General features: G+C 35.7%; 1 protein-coding gene across 1 annotated transcript in view; it reads right to left on the bottom strand.

Moving 5' to 3' along the window:
* LOC121731534 (5-hydroxytryptamine receptor-like) overlaps positions 1–17,222 on the bottom strand; it is a 100,441-nt gene extending 83,219 nt beyond the window's left edge. The window contains exon 1 of the mRNA XM_042121010.1: positions 17,092–17,222. The gene's annotated coding sequence lies outside the window, so the exon portion shown is untranslated. The remainder of the gene's footprint in view (positions 1–17,091) is intronic.

The raw sequence follows: 17,222 nt of genomic DNA, 5'->3' as shown, positions 1-17,222 counted from the left end.
CGATTCTCAGACCTACTTAATATGCTCACAAAATTTCATGAAAATCGGTCAAGCCGTTTCGGAGGAGTATGGCAACGAAAACTGTGACACGAGAATTTTATATATTAGATAGATTGACATAAACAATAAGAAACTCTAGTAACAAACCTAAGTCAAAAAAGAATATTATTTAAAATTATCTCATTATAACAGAAGTGTTCGAAGATAACAAATTAAAATAACTAAAAACACAAACAAAACTGTTTTAGCTAGGTTAGTTCGTGGGAACTGAAGTTCTCAGAAGAACATTGACCAGACTAATCGAGCATAAGAGGCTATTAAATAATGCACTAGTCTAGTCTATAATAAAATTATTGTTGTCCGAGAACAAGGCACGACACAAAGACTCGACTATACTAATCCTGAGACAAAAATGTTTTACATAAAATATACTAAAAATCGGCCAAGCGCGAGTTGAACTTCAGCGTTTCGTACCATTTTTGAGCAAAGTCTAGCCATCGCCGTTCTTAAGATAGTGCCTGGAGCCGGACAGATGGACATACATCGAAGTCTAAGTAATAGAATGGTCCCGTTTTTACCCCAGAGAGGATAACGAACCCTAAAAATAATTAGTTAAGGTAGATATTAAAGCTGCGGTTATTAGTGATCATATTTTGTACCTATACAGGGTGTAACAAAAATAAGTGATAATACTTTAGGGTGTGTACGTGTTCCTTGTAGAGAGTTCACTGTGAAAGTAGCAGCGCTGAAAGACCAAAAATTTTTTTCACTTTTGTATGGGGAAACTCGTGACGCTCGGGCCCTTGCCCATACAAAAGTGAAAAAATTTTTTCGTTTTTCAGAGCTGCTCCTTTACAGTTAACTCTCTACAAGGAACACGTACACACCCTAAAGTATTATCACTTATTTTTGTTACACCCTGTAAAATACAAGTTCTAGTTACCTTTTAAACCATAAAAACCATGCAGCGAGTCAGCGACGATGCAAGATGCTGCTTGCTGCGGCAAAGATGGAAATGACAGACGATGGATAAAAAGCAACGGGTTATAATATAATAATATCATGAATAAAACTCTGGCCTTTTGCATCCGCTGTGGATGGTTTATATACAGTACTAGCCGTCCCGATAAGGCAAAAGGCAAAAGCAAGGAAAGTGGGAAAACAGGCAAAACAACGATTTTGCCTGTTTTCCCAGTTTTCCTGCTTTTCTCTTGAAGTTTTTTCTGAATTATTTTTTCTATAAGCCTCACGGAGCCCGAGACCTTTCCAACGAATGCAAAACCGTGGAAATCGGTTCGTGCGTTCTGGAGTTATAGCGTCAGGAAGGATAAACCCGACTTATTTTTTATATTAGATTATCCGACCGAAATAACCACTCAGCACTTTTTTAATTCTGTAGTGCCTGGGGACAAGATTTTAAATGTACTTATGGTTGCCCAAGCACATCCAGTATTTGACTCGTTACACCTAGTTGGTCAATGGTCATGGTGGGTCCCATCCATAAAGTTATTATTAAGTATAATATCTTATTAACTTTATGGTCCCATCATATTATAATATGTGCGGGTTTCTTCGCGATGTTTTCCTTCACCGTACCTACTTACTGCATGCATGTAGTTGCATATAGAACTTTTTGCTTTTAATCCAAAGACAACGAATTGGTCGTACTCTACGAATAATAAAAACTAAAGTACCCCGTACACGGTAATTCAGCATGACCATTCATTTACGTGAATTACATGCTGCATGATGAACGCTCATTTTTCATCATGCAGCATGATAATTCAGGAGGATAATTCAAGAGTATAATAATGTTACTTACTAAACTAAAAAATACGTGGGAGAGCCATGCTTCGGCACGAATGGGCCGGCTCGACCGGAGAAATACCACGTTCTCACAGAAAACCGGCGTGAAACAGCGCTTGCGCTGTGTTTCGCCGAGTGAGTGAGTTTACAGGAGGACCAATCCCCAACCCTAATCCCTTCCCTACCCTCCCCTATTCCCTTCCCTTCCCATCCCTACCCTCCCCTATTACCTTATTCCCTCTTAAAAGGCCGGCAACGCATCTGCAGCTCTTCTGATGCTGCGAGTGTCCATGGGCGATGGAAGTTGCTTTCCATCAGGTGACCCGTTTGCTCGTTCGCCCCTTATTTCATAAAAAAATATAAATTACATTATGTTTTTTTTTGTTTTGTTGTAAAAAAAATCCGTAGCAAGAAATATGAGAATAGGTACCCATATCATCTTATAACGCATTTAGTATAATGTCAGCCAGACCCTAAAATTTCATTTATGATTAAATTGTTACATCTTGCATAACACTGTCCATGGCGACTTTGTAAAAAATTTGTGATTATATTATAATTTTTTGATTATTGCACTTTTAGAATAACATGTAAATTTAATAAGACAAACACAAAGAGACTAGCTTAATTTTATGCAAATACCCCAGCATCCAACTTAAATAAACCATCTTTTTTGGGTCGACAAAAATACAAGAAATTTAAGCATAATTTTAAACAATTCACTTACAGGGCAATTCCATATGTGACTGACTCTACATTTGATACAACTTGCGTTTTATTTTGTCATATATTATGGTTACTATCATGTTGTTAGTATCAATTTTAAGATGGCTTTGTAGCAGATAAAACAAGTTAACTTATGTAGAAAAAATGGTATACCTACACTGTTGTTTTCAAATAGCATTTATTTAGTCACACACAAACGTGACCGACACTACATGCAAAAGGAAGTCGTTTCCGAGAGTGTTTGCAAACACCAATAATCCTCCTCTCTGTGTGCTAGATAACTCTAATTTGTATTTTTATCGAAAGTGCATGAAACAAACTATTATAAAATGATTACCTGTAAGTTATTTAAAAAAGTAATTATTAGCAAAAGAAATTGTGACCGACACTACAGCCCAAAACGTGACCGACACTACACTGACTTTGTACAGGTAAAAGTCGGTAGTTTTACATTAAACTTTAAAATTTATGTATCTCAGCACGTACAGTACGAACTCTAAAAGTATATAAAAGCTAATCAGTAATTAGTTAATTCATTAAAATGCTTTTTTTGAACTTAAACGTCACAAAAACGAAATCACTAATAATTAGTCAAAAAAATAACTCAACACGAAATCTTCTCAAAAACTATTAACATAATAACCCAAGAGGCAGCGATAGGCAGACTTTCGTCATTTTTTAAGCTAAAAATTTTCCATTATATGAGTCCTATAGAGGTAAGAACGACCAGACACTATGGAGTTTCGGTCGCTATTACTTTAGAAAGTTTCCAGTTCTGCATCTTACGTGCAATAAAGTTTAAAAATCAATAATTTTATCTTATTTTCTTGCGATATCTGTAATAATCTCATATCCGTGGAGATTTTTGTGACAATTGCTTCCCATTTCCAGACATCGCAAAATTTAGGATTTTATTTTGACATTGAGGTGGTCTGGCAGGTTCTTAAAATAATAATTTAGCTTTCTGCTTCTCCCTCTCTGCTTTCTATAGCTGTTTTCGCCATCTATCAGCAAAAATAACAAACAAAACGCTACTTTTGGGCGTGATCGACTCTATAATGTGACCGACACTACAAAAATATTTTTTAGAGTTTAGATGTTATAAAAAAGATGACAAATTTTAATGCCACTATCATTTGAGTAACGCCGTCACGTAGGAAAGTTTCTAATTTTGTTGATGTAAAAGTAATTTTACTGTAGTTATAGACAAAAGTAATGATTTTTATGTGACAGACACTACAACTCGACACTGTGAACTTACAAGCCTATTATATCTTTATAAAAATGAATTTTCTCGAATCTCAAAAGCTATATCGGTATTTAATTGTTTGAACAATCAGTGTGTAACAAAATATGACAACAATTTAAAATACATAACGTGAAAACTAAGTCAGAACTTCATCACACAAAACCACACTCAGCCGAGCTCACATCATCTCATAAATGGCAGCTTTGCTAGAAAAGTAATGCTTAGAAATTGTTGCTTCTATAAAATCTTAATAGTGCCATAATGTTGTGACTATAATTAAGTATTTTTAATACCAAAATCAGGTATTTATTTTTTTAGTTTATGGTAGACTTGTACATGGAACTGCCTTACAGTTGAAAGGTTATTCCTGTATTAAAAGTCGTATCTGTATGACTTCTACACCATTTCACAGGGCATTTAGGCATTTTAACAACAAAAATATTGTAAAAAGCTACGTAAAAAGTAAGTAAACAAACCTTCTTCTTTTTTATTAATGGCTCCTTTGTGAGTTGCCAGTATCAGAGTGTTAAACAAACCTATGTAAACAAATTGTAAAATGAGTTTGACAAAATTGTCATGTCAACCTGGTTGAATGTCACTCGAGTATATATACACGAAAAATGTGTTCCGAACACACGCATAAATATATGCATGTATTCGGGTCACATTTTGTAGCCTTTTGGTGCACTTTTTTTGACGGAGTTACTCTTCCTTAGTTTTTATTATTCGTAGGTCGTACTGTATTCGGCTGCCGGCTTTGTAGAGAATTTCTTTTGTACATTCTATAAAATGTCACGTAGACAGTTTTTGAGCTCGGCAGCGGTCGCGTCTTGTTATTCGGCGGTCGGGTCTTTTGAAAAAAAAAAATTTAATTTAAAGGCTAAAATTATTTTTGATACAGCGAATTAAGGCACAATAAACCTTTTTATAATTGTAGGTGTACAGTCTGTACACACTACATATCTTATATCTTTAAACGAGCAATTCTTGTATATATATATATATATATCGGAATCGGCTCCAACGATTTTCATGAAATTTAGTATATAGGGGGTTTCGGGGCGATAAATCGATCTACCTCGGAATCATTCTTAGAAAATACCGACCAAAGCTCGGTCAAATAGCTAGTATTATGTAATACGATATTGTTGTTGTTAACACGTCATAATGTCACCTTACTTATCAAGTGTAGGTACAGTTTACAGAATAAGTTTATTTCATGATTCTTTTTGTGTGTTGTATTTTTTTTTGTATAAGGGGAGGAATATTGTAGGTGTACAGTCTGTACACACTACATATATTATGTATAATGGATATTATGTTACGCTTGCATTCCTTGGGCAGTCGAGGCTCGCGCTCCTATCCGATTGTATGTGTTAAATGTGTCAATAAAGTTCTTTACGGATTCATTCATTCGGATTTCAGTGTTATTAATGGTGAGTCCCCTAAATAATATTCATTTGTATGCAATGCTGTGCCTCGTCATTTAGATTATGGTATCGGTCGCTCGTCTGCGCCAGCCTTAATTCCGATCTCCCTTCATTCGCGCCGGATGTGACGTCACAGATTCTCGGAGCTACTTTGATGAATTACAGAATATCAACTGATTGAACTTTCCTATCGTCTTTTTGAAGTATGGAGGAAGTGTATCTGTTGACGTTACGACTCCCCAATTAATGATTACGCGACGCTCTAAAAATGTGCGAGAATGGTGTAGAAATAACTGTGACTGGAATGGAATAGTGGCACTTTGTAGCGTATTTTTCACGACCTATAATAAAATAGCACAGACTGAGCTTTAAGTGAGTAGGTGTAGATGTTTCGACGGTTCTAACTTTACTCACACTTTACGAAAAATGTTGGTTACCACTACAGATGGATAATGGAAAAATTTCCGAAAGAAAAGAAAAGAAAAAAAGAAAAATTTCCAATATATTTTTCCAATTTTTCAAATATTTTTCCAAATTTAAATGTCAACCAAGATTATAAAATAAAACAATATAACTACGGGATAACATTTGGCTTTTATTTATTCTTTTTCATGAAACTTTAATGATTTGTTGCATAAGCCGGCCCTTAGACGATCAATTGTATTGTGCAATATCACCCTTCAATTTTATTGAACAGTTTATTTGAAAATTATTAGATTGAAGGCGCGCGATATATTCAATATCAACCCTAGACGGTCAATAATATTACGCAATGTGATATGGCGCAATAAAATTGCTAGTCTAGTTATAGGAGCCGCTAAGATTATAGCGTTCATCACAGTATTACTACAGTCGCGTTAGATCTTTTCTGAAATTAATAATTATAGAAAGTTATTTTTTGCGCTAGTGTTTAGAAAAGGTCATAAATATCTCAAATTCTCAACCAAATCCGACGGGGCGTTAGCCGCCATATTGGTTTGAAGGTGCCTATTTTTGACCACATCTATATTTTTCATTTTTTTACAAAAATTATAAGATTGTTGCAAATTTAATTCTCTGTAAGTTTGATTCTTATACATTTTTACGGAAGTAATTGCAAAAAACAAGTCAAAGTATAATTTCGCCTGTATGACATCAAAAGAAAAAATTAAGTACAAAATCATTATTATTAAATTTCCTCGAACTTTGATTCTTATGTTTTTTTTCAGTAATCAATATTTAAGTCCCTTTCTCGCACTAACGCTGGGTTACACCTCCAGGCGCCTTTCTTTTACGTGGTATCCCCTAGTTATCCCTTTTTGTACCACATTTATATGCAATAAATAAATATTATTATTATATTATTATATTATAGATATGAGTAGCGCCTTCTTCATTATAATATATACTCTGAAAGTTCGAATTTTTTTTCGCGAGAGTGACCTACATTTTTGACAAATATAACAGAAACTACTATCAGCTTTGCGATATCCGCACATTCTACTACAATAATTATAGTCCTTGCATAATTTATAAGCAATCATTTTAGGGTTCCGTACCCAAAAAGTAAATGATTGGTCAAGTGCGAGTCGGACTCGTCGGAGTCGAAGTGGAGAGACGAAGTCGAAGTCGGGCACGGAGGTTTCCGTACGATTTATGAGCAAAATTAGGCAAAAAAATGTATTTTTATATGGGAGCCTCCCTTAAATATTTAATTTTATCATCAATTAATAAAGTACTAATACCATTAAGTCTTTTGTGAATATTTCAAGTGCCTACGTGTAGCCATTATTGATATTTGATATAGAGAGCAAAAAATGCCAAAAAAATCTAGTTTGTTGTATGGGAAACCCCCTTTAAATATTTTATTCATTTTGTTTTTATAAAATACATAATCCGTAAAAATTTCAACTCTCTAGCTATCACCGTTCTTGAGATACAGCCTGGAGACAGACAGACAGACAAACATCAAAGTCCCGTTATAGGGTCCCGTTTTTACCAACAAGCCTATACATACGAATTATACTCTTTTGTTTATGGTTGAAGTCTATTGTCAAATTAAAAATGGATTGTTATTTTTTCTTTATTAAATCTGAAATAGTCAATACCTTAAACGGGGAGCCAAAAGAAGAAGATAATTAAATTAAAGGCCGAATTTCGACCGGGCGTGGTAGAGTATTGATGAAACAAAGTATTGAATACATTACATGCTTTAAAATATACTAGATGACGCCCGCAAGTCGCAACTTCGTGGCGCCAAAATTCGTTTATCGCGCAGAAACCGTACATTTTTCTGTGATATAAAGTATCTTATGTCCTTTCCCGGGATTGAAAGTATTCCCATACCAAATTTCAGCAAAATTTGTGCAGTGGTTTGGGCATGAAGAGGTAACAGACGGACAGATAAACACACTTTCGTATTTACCACCTCCAACGTGGGTATCACAGACACAATATTTTCAAATACATTTAAATGCGATAGCCGACTGCCGCTTGGTGATTGATGGGTTATAATACTAGTAAGTGTGGGAGTATGAATTACGATTCCTATCCCTATAAAGTACCGATGTTTAAAACAAAATTGAAATGAAGCCGCGTCTCCACTAGGCAACATTTAGCGCGCGACACGTGACGCTCAATATGTACGGCAACGCTGCACAACAGCGCGCGATGTTGCCAGCTGACGCGCAACATGACGCGCGACTTGTTGTTTGTTTAAAGAGAATTGCATCAATTGTCGTCAAGTGGAGACGCGCGCAACAATGTCCGTAGTGTGGTCTAACGAACAAGTGCTCAAATTAAGCGAACTGTACCAAAACTATGAACGTCTATGGGATACTGCTCACAGATACTATAAAAAAATTATAACCACTGCCACTAAAATCAACACAAGTTCCTCTGGCGACATGTTGACGACGACCGACGTAAAGTAGATGCGTAGACAGACAACGTTGTTCATCAAAAGTCCCGCGCTGACTTTCAACATGTTGGGCAACTTGTTGTCCAGCATGTTGCGCGTGAATTGTTGCTTAGTGGAAACGAGGCCTGAACCAACAAATAATTCAATAACCGTTATGAAGGAAAAACGTTTATTGTCGAATGCCTCGCAGCTTGCATAAAACGTATTTGTCGCCTCATCTTTTATATCTCTTCGTGTGCCGAGTAAACAAAAGCGAAGTTAATACGCCTTCAACCTAATTGTGTCGTTTGTGCCTCAATAAATCACGCCGATAAGTTTTTTATTCGCACACAAAAACAATAGCGATAGAAATCACACACGAGTATCTGTTTTTTCGCAAATATTTAACAGTATCAAACAAAAAATTACTATAATTTTTGTTTTGTTAAGTTTTAGTGAACAATGTGATGTCCTTTTATAAAATAGATATATCTTTGACCATAAAAAAACAACGGGTTGTATTTAGGGAGTAGGTACCGGCAGAATAATTTTCGCTGTGCGGTAAAAAGATGGGAGAGAGAATGGTAGAATTTAACTTCTCAATAATAGACGTAGATCAATAAACAAACGATCTGCGCACAATATGTGCACTTGTCATATTATGAGAATTTTTTTTTAAATTTTACAGTGGCAATTTTTTTTTTAAATGAAATGAGGGGGCAAACGAGCAAATGGGTCACCTGATGGAAAGCAACTTCCGTCGCCCATAGACACTCGCAGCATCAGAAGAGCTACAGGTGCGCTGCCAGCCTTTTAAGAGGGAATAGGGTAATAGGGGAGGGTAGGAAAGAAAAGGGAATAGGGGAGGGTAGGAAAGAAAAGGGAATAGGGGAGGGTAGGGAAGGGAATAGGGTAGGGGATTGGGCCTCCGGTAACCTCACTCACTCGGTGAAACACAGCGCAAGCGCTGTTTCACGCCGGTTTTCTGTGAGAACGAGGTATTTCTCCGTTAGAGGCGGCCCATTCGTGCCGAAGCATGGCTCTCCCACGTATAAATGTCAATGCAAATGTCAATTTTATGGCAAAACTGCGGCATAAAGTAACTAAGTAGGAAGTCCTTAAATAAATTCGGAATTTCGCCGAAGTTAAGTCCACTAACATTAAGTGGTTAGTTTTGAAATAACTATTTCAATACGAAATTGAGGACAGAAGTTCTGAGTGGAGCACAATAGTGCTGATTGAGCGGACATCGCATCCTCGTTCTATCACAACTTCGGTCTGTCTTCGAATTAGTTTTGTGAAGGTCAACACGCCGATAAGATTAACATTTTGGAGTATAGAATATCGATATTGGATAAGTTAAAAAAATAACTAATTGGTATACATAGGTACTGTAGTTATACAATACTAGCTATTTGACCGTGCTTTGCTCGGTATTCGATAAAACACGAATAAAATAACATTTTCCAATTATATCTTATATCCTTAAACGAGCAATTCTTGTATATAATATATAATTGAAATCTCGGAATCGGCTCCAACGATATTTTCATGAAATTTAGTATATAGGGGGTTTCGGGGAGATAAATCGATCTACTTAGCTAGGAATAATTTTTAGGAAATGTCATTTTATTAGTGTTTTATCTAATACCGAGCAAAGCTCGGTCAATTAGTTAGTATATACTTATATACAAGAATTGCTCGTTAAAAGATATAAGATTAGAAAGTTGTCCGTGTATAATATAATATGTAACATTCTGAAAGAATTTTGGTGAGGATACTTTGAGTCCCAGGAAAGGACAAAGATTTTGATCCAGAAAATATCACGCATTCTGCGCCACGAAAATTATCGCCGCAGCGAAATAGCGAGAAAAATGTTGTTATATTCTACTATATAAGGTAAGATAATATTTAATAAGTAGATAATAAACCAGAGGTATTATCGTTTTTCTAACCCAACACGTCGTGTTTACTACAAAATAATTTAAAGTGCCTATACATTTTTATCATAATATTTTGTTTACATGTTTTTCAAATTAAAACTTTACGATCAATCTCATTCTAAAATTATAATTTTAAAAGCCTATCATATAAAAATATCGATAAAAAAATCAAATAAAAAATCGGTCAAGTGCGAGTTGGACTCGCGCATGAAGGGTTCGATACCACAATAGAGCATAAATAGGCTGAAAATTCGTTTATCGCGTGGGAACCGTACATTTTACCAGGTTAAAAAGTATCCTATGTCCTTTCCCGGGACTCAAAGTATCCCGGTTCAGCGGTTTGAGCGTGAAAAGGTAACAGACAGACAGGCACACTTTCACATTTATAATATTAGTATGGATAATTAAAGTACAAATAAAACTTGAGTATTTCGTGAATATCTCAAGTGCCAATGTATTGCCGTTATTGATATCGATAAAAAAATAGCAAAAAGATCACGTTTGTTGTATGGGAGGCGGGAGCCCCCCTTTAATATTTAATTTATTTTGTTTTTAGTATTTTTTGTTATAGCGGCAACAGATATTACACAATCTGTGAAATTTTCAGAAGTCTAACTATAGCGGTTCTTCAGTTACAGCCTGGAGACACACAGACAGACAGACAGACGGACAGACATCGGAGTCTTAGTAGTAGGGTCCCGTTTTTACCCTTTGGGCACGGAACCCTAAAAAAGAATAAATGTGATATGAAACTAAAATATTATTGACGCGCGACAGACTGCGACATTTTACGCTCTTTTTGTTCTCAATTGAAACTGAAAGGTTTTTTGCAAATGCATATTTATTTATCGTTTTTGTATGTGAACAGCTGAATGCATTTTCGCATTTGTATTCGGTGTTTTTATTCCATTTAAATGCGAAACCGTCCGTCTGTTATTAATTACTTTATAATTTATTCTTTCAGTGATTATTTTCGCATTAAAATTATCTCTTATATATATAAAATTCTCGTGTCACAATGTTAGTTACCGTACTCCAGCGAAACGGCTTTACTGATTTTTACCAAATTTTATATTAAATGCATATTATAGTAGACGTCTGAAAATCGGCTACGGGCTACTTTTTATATTGATAAGTGCATTTGTTGAATAAATATTAGCAAATTATTACAACTCGAGACTGACGGCGACCATTGTTTGTGCGACGGGATAGCATTGGACGTCGCCATGGTGCCATACTTATTTAGGCTCTTCAATAAAATAATATGGGCGAAATATTTTATAACATTGTTTTGCCAATGTTTGCCGAGACAGCTAGTTAATTTATATATAGGCTTACCTTTAGGTGAAATTTGCATTGCCATTTGCGATATAATTTAGTCGAGACTGAAATATAATGCCTATAACTTCGCTCATTCTGCAAAAAACGTACATTCATCAGCAAAAACTATCCTAGCTTTTATTTACAAGCGTAAAAAAGTCAGAGACAGACAAGCACCCTTTCGCATATTTTGTAATATTATTGGTATTGTATAGATTATGGACTTACTATATCTGCTAGGGGCGTTTTTTTTTTATGAAATAAGGGGGCAAACGAGCAAACGGGTCACCTGATGGAAAGCAACTTCCGTCGCCCATGGACACTCGCAGCATCAGAAGAGCTGCAAGTGCGTTGCCGGCCTTTTAAGAGGGAATAGGGTAATAGGGGAGGGTAGGGAAGGGAATAGTTGAGGGTAGGGAAGGGAATAGGGTAGGGGTTAGGGGATTGGGCCTCCGGTAAACTCACTCACTCGGCGAAACACAGCGCAAGCGCTGTTTCACGCCGGTTTTCTGTGAGAACGTGGTATTTATCCGGTCGAGCCGGCCCATTCGTGCCGAAGCATGGCTCTCCCACGTATAAAACGGCGTCAGCTATAACTGACCCAAATATACCCCTAATGGCGCTAAAACAAAAGAATCTTGAAAGTGCGCGAATTAAAAACCGTAGAGCACGCGTTGGGGGCTCTTATTGATCAATCGACACCGACGAGTAGATTTTACACCGGATCATCACGCGGGGAGAAAAATGGATTCCGAAAGTAATATCAAACGCCAAATCCAATGGATCACGGACCCGAATTAATCTTCGGCCCCTAATACAAGCCGTATACTACCTCTACATAATGTATACGACAGTATACATTATGTAAGGATTTGTATATTAAAATGGGGATTGACTGTTTAATTTAATGTGGCATGTTTTTAGGGGTCCGTACTCAAAGGGTAAAAACGGGACCCTATTACTAAGACTTCGTAGTCTGTCCGTCTGTATGTCCGTCTGTCTGTCCGTCTGTCTGTCTCCAGGCTGTATCTCAAGAACCGCTATAGCCAGACTTTTGAAATTTTCACAGATTGTGTATATCTGTTGCCGTTATAACAACAAATACTAAAAACAAAATAAAATTAATATTATAGCTCTCATACAATAAACATGATTTTTACGGTCTTTTTTGCTCTATATCAATAATGGCAAAAGGTAGGTACATGAATTTTTCATAAAGTCCATTGTTATATGTCTACTTATATATTTAATAATAATATTAAAATAAAATAAAAAATTAAGGGGGGCTCCAAAACAAAAGAACACAATTTTTGTCCTATTTTTGCTCTATAACGGTACGGAACCCTTCGTGCGCGAGTCCGACTCGCACTTGGCCGATTTTTTTACGTGCTGTAGCCTGTGAGGATAACTGCTATGAGTACTACCTATGCATTTTGTTACGTTACGCTAGTGTAGCGCGGAACGCCTACATCTGTATATTGAAAGCTACGTCGCGCGTCGCATCGTCACATAAAAAACTATTAAGAATATAATGCCATACAAACATACTTAATAATTGTTTTGACGGGGTGCTTTTTAACACCTCGGAAACGGTTGGTCAATTTTTGATGAAATTTTGCCCGTTTGTCGGATGAATCTAAGAATTGGTCAACATTTTTACACTAGCCTCCCCGGCAAACTTTGTTTTTCTATGTTATAAAATATTTCGCCCATATTGTTTTATTGAAGTGACTAAATAAGTATACAGTCACCATTAGGGATTGCAATCCGGATACTTCGAAATCCGAAAAATCCGGATAATCCGGATTTTTCGGGCCTACGGAAACTCCGGATTTTTAGTTTTGAAAATCCGGATTTTCGGTTTTTTCGAATAGTTGGTAAAATTATGAAAAATAAGCTTTTACGTAGTATAAAATTAGTTTAGATGTATTGTGTAGCATCTGACATACAAATTCACATTTGTTTAAAGTCACAATCACAAATTTGCGCGCTCAATAGGTACCTATCTCAGTACTTCGTATGTCTAACATTGCATTGTTTAGTTATTTGGCGGTTGTAAATTGTGTATCAACATTTGTAAATCTTATAAAGAACGTATTTTTTTAATATCTTATGACCTACCGTTTATTTTACCATACATTTTACTATTTAATAATATGACTGCAATCATGATAAATGTACAATAATTATTCTTTTAGGATTGACAATATCCTAGTATTGAATAAAATGGTTTTCTATAAAATCTTCTGATTTGTAAGTTTGTCTAATATAATAAAGGAAAAGGGTTTATAAAATATTAAAATGTTGATTTAAAGTTTAAAAAATTATTTTAAGTTTTTTTTATTCTGTACAATAAGCCTATTGGGTCAAATTTATGCTGGGCAAAGGTTCCCCCAGGATATTCCACTTATCTCGCTCCAGGTTCACTGCTGATATAGCTCCAAGGGAGAGTTTGCAACCGTGTGCTAGTCTGAGGTTTTTGCAATAATCGGTTGCTCACAAGAGAGCCAAGAGATGATATTTAATAAAAATATACTTATCTTCTCTGACAGTCAAACTGCACTTAGCACTGCAGCAGAAATTTCGTCCAAATTGGTTCCAGATTATGGTGATACGTAAAACATGCTGGAAGAGAACAACAACTTCGACTAGTATGGGCCCCGGGTCACATTAACGTCTTTAGGCTTAGAGCTGAGAATCTCATGTACGGTCCAGTAGCGGTCTTTGAAACATCTCCCATTACTACAAAGCAAGTGCTCGAGGCATGTGCAAGAAAAGAGCAATGTAATTAGACTCCTGGCCTTGAACATTCTAAAGCACTAATTCCTGGCTTTTACAAAACTAACTATTTAAACTTATAGATAAGAATAAAAATAAAAATCTTAATAATCTTAAACTTAAAGAAAAGAATAAAAATCTTTACGTTCACATAATAACTAGTATATCTAGCATTACGACTTGCAGATTCTAGGAAAAGGGCCGAGACACCTTTTAACTTGTTTTGTTTTTACCTTGTTGACAATACTATTTTACTCAGCAGCTGTAGCTGCTGCAGCTCAGGCAGCTCAAACTCACCTTCTCTACTATAGAGGAAATTGGTGGCACCAATTCCAATCGCATCGTTCAATTTATGAGGATTAGGAGTCTTGGTGATTTCAGGGCTACAGAGTACAGCAACCTGCCTTCAGAGGGAAAAAATGCCTCCAGGGCATCGAGCTATATTTTCCTAGGCCTAGGCTAGATACCCACTCTGTCGATATCCAGCCTAGATGCATGTGGATAACACGACCAGCCCAAAGCTACTTTAGCCGCCGTCTTGACTCCTACGTCTGAGATTCTTGTTTGGATGGATTTTTTGTTTTGTCGAGAAGACTTACTTCCAACTTACTGCGATTCATTGCTCTTAGGCAGGCCCCAATTTGGATTTTTGTAAATTAGTCAATGACCGAGTTTGCGCTCTGTTGGTTAGGACGAGTAAAATACACATGTCGACGAATCTGTGGTTCCCTGAGAGGGGTTTGTCTTCCTTCCTCAGCTTCTTCATGGACTAGTTTCTCTGTATTTCCTTGTCTGTTATCAAATAAACTAACTGGCCCAAGTACGTCCACCTCGACCTTACATCTCGTGCTGTTGGTCATTGATTGTGCCTAAGGTAATTTTTATTATCTGTATCCGTAGGAGCAAAAAGGGCTTAGTCGTCCATAAACCGGAAATTGTTTAGGATTTTATTGTTAACTTGAATTCCACTTATTCAAATATCTTTTAAAAATCAAGATATTTTTAATTTGTTAATAACGTCTTAATTATCAGATACTGTTATTTTATTTTCTTACTTCATCACGCCCGTATGAAAATCACTAACTTAAGAAAAATGTTAATTGTTTTAAGAAGTCTGATATTGCGCTTTTAAAATCAATGTTTAATAAAGAAATAACAAGGAAATAACTCGCATTTAAAGCTTTTAATCAAAAATATTAGAAAAATTTCATAAAATCCGGATTATCCGGATAATACGGATTTTAGCTTGTCAAAATCCGAAAATCCGGATTTTTTTTAAAATCCGTTTTTTGCAATCCCTAGTCACCATGGCAGTCCATCGCTATGCCGTCGCACAAACAATGGTCGCCAGCCTCGAGTTGTAATAATTTACTATTATTTGTTTAACAAATGCACTTATCAATATAAAAAATAGCCACCTGTAGCCGATTCTCAGACCACTTAATATATATATAAAATTTGATGACACGAGAATTTTATATAAATAAGAGATATTTTGTAGCTGACACTACATACTACGATCCCGTCGATCGTGGAAAAACGAGACACAATAGAATTTCTATTGAGTCTCGGTCACTGGTAACCGTATGGGGCTGGATGAATTAAACATTAGACCCTTCGTAATAAAAGTGAATTACTATGTTTTGTCTTTGTCTAGGATTTTGGAAAAGAAGCTTGATGAATAAGGACAAAACATTGATAGCGTTTCCACAGCAATTTTTTTGGTAAGGTGATTGAAAATATAGAAAATTCACAGCGTACTCTCTCACTGCTCAAGGTATGTGGATTATTTGCAATAAACATAATAATATTTTGTACACGTGAATTCAAGCTTATAAGTCTGAAAAACAAAGAAAAAAACATCATCAGTGATGGTTTATTAATAACATAATAATATTATTATGATAGTAGTAGGCAAATTCTTGGAAAGAATAATAATATGTAACATTTTTATAAGTATTATAAATTAAATGCAAAAAAAAAGTGAAACAAAACAATTTCACACGAATATATTATGTAAATTACAGAATAAACATATTATTCTCTAGTAAAGTCTCAGAAATTCTTAGTCTTAGAACGGTATAATACTTACAGCTTATACCTACACAGTAAATATTGTAATTAATAATTTCTCGCGATTCAGCTTAGCTTAATGAAAATTAATGAAGCTAAATGCTAGAAATCTCGAGAATAATATTATAATATTAAATTATTTGCATGTACTGATCTATTGATATTATTAACTCACTAGAAGACGCCCGCAACTCCGTTGCGCCAAAACTCGTATATCGCGCGGGAACCGTACCTTTTTTCGGGATAAAAAGTATCCTATGTCCTTTCCCGGGACTCAAAGTATCTCCATGCCAAATTTCAGCAAAATCGGTTCAGCGGTTTGAACTTGAAGAGGTAACAGACAGACAGACAGACAGACAGATATACAGACACACTTTCGCATTTATAATATTAGTATGGAAGTATGGATATGGATTTTTTAATTTAAATAAACGGCAATTTTTGGCACTAAGGTACAATAATTGTTAATATTGGATGTAAAAGACAATACTTCGACAATTTTTCAGAAAAAATATTATTGGTGTTCAAGCAGTTCAAGCAACCGATTTCATGTTTTACTAGCTAGTATAATTGTAGAGTTCGTTGTATTTATCAAAGCAAACTTATTTAATTAGGTTTACTTACCCTGTTTATAGTTAATCTAGTGTTCAGTCTAGACACAATATTAAATCTAGCTCTTGGAAATTTTCGGCTAATTTTACGCTGTTCCATCACAGCGTGACACGAACTCTATATTAACGGGTCACAAAATAGTATCTTTAACTCCTCGTCTCATTTTAAAAAAATATTATTTTTAATTCACAAAATCGCGAGATTTTTCGTACACAAAACACACGTATAAAAATTTAAATAAAATACGCCCGATTATCCGCAACTTTTAACACTTACTTGATTTTTCTTATCACCGCAACACACGTACCTGTCAAGTCAGTGCATCCTATTTCACTATCACACTATGTTTACCGGCCGCGTAGTACGCGCGGTACTCGGTACTCGGTAGGCGGGCGGAGCGCGCGCGG

The sequence above is a fragment of the Aricia agestis genome, chromosome 11, assembly GCF_905147365.1.
Source record: "Aricia agestis chromosome 11, ilAriAges1.1, whole genome shotgun sequence".
Taxonomy (NCBI): Eukaryota; Metazoa; Arthropoda; class Insecta; order Lepidoptera; family Lycaenidae; genus Aricia; species Aricia agestis.
The sequence above is the reverse complement of the archived record's forward strand: the minus strand, read 5'-3'. Positions and strand labels throughout refer to the sequence as shown.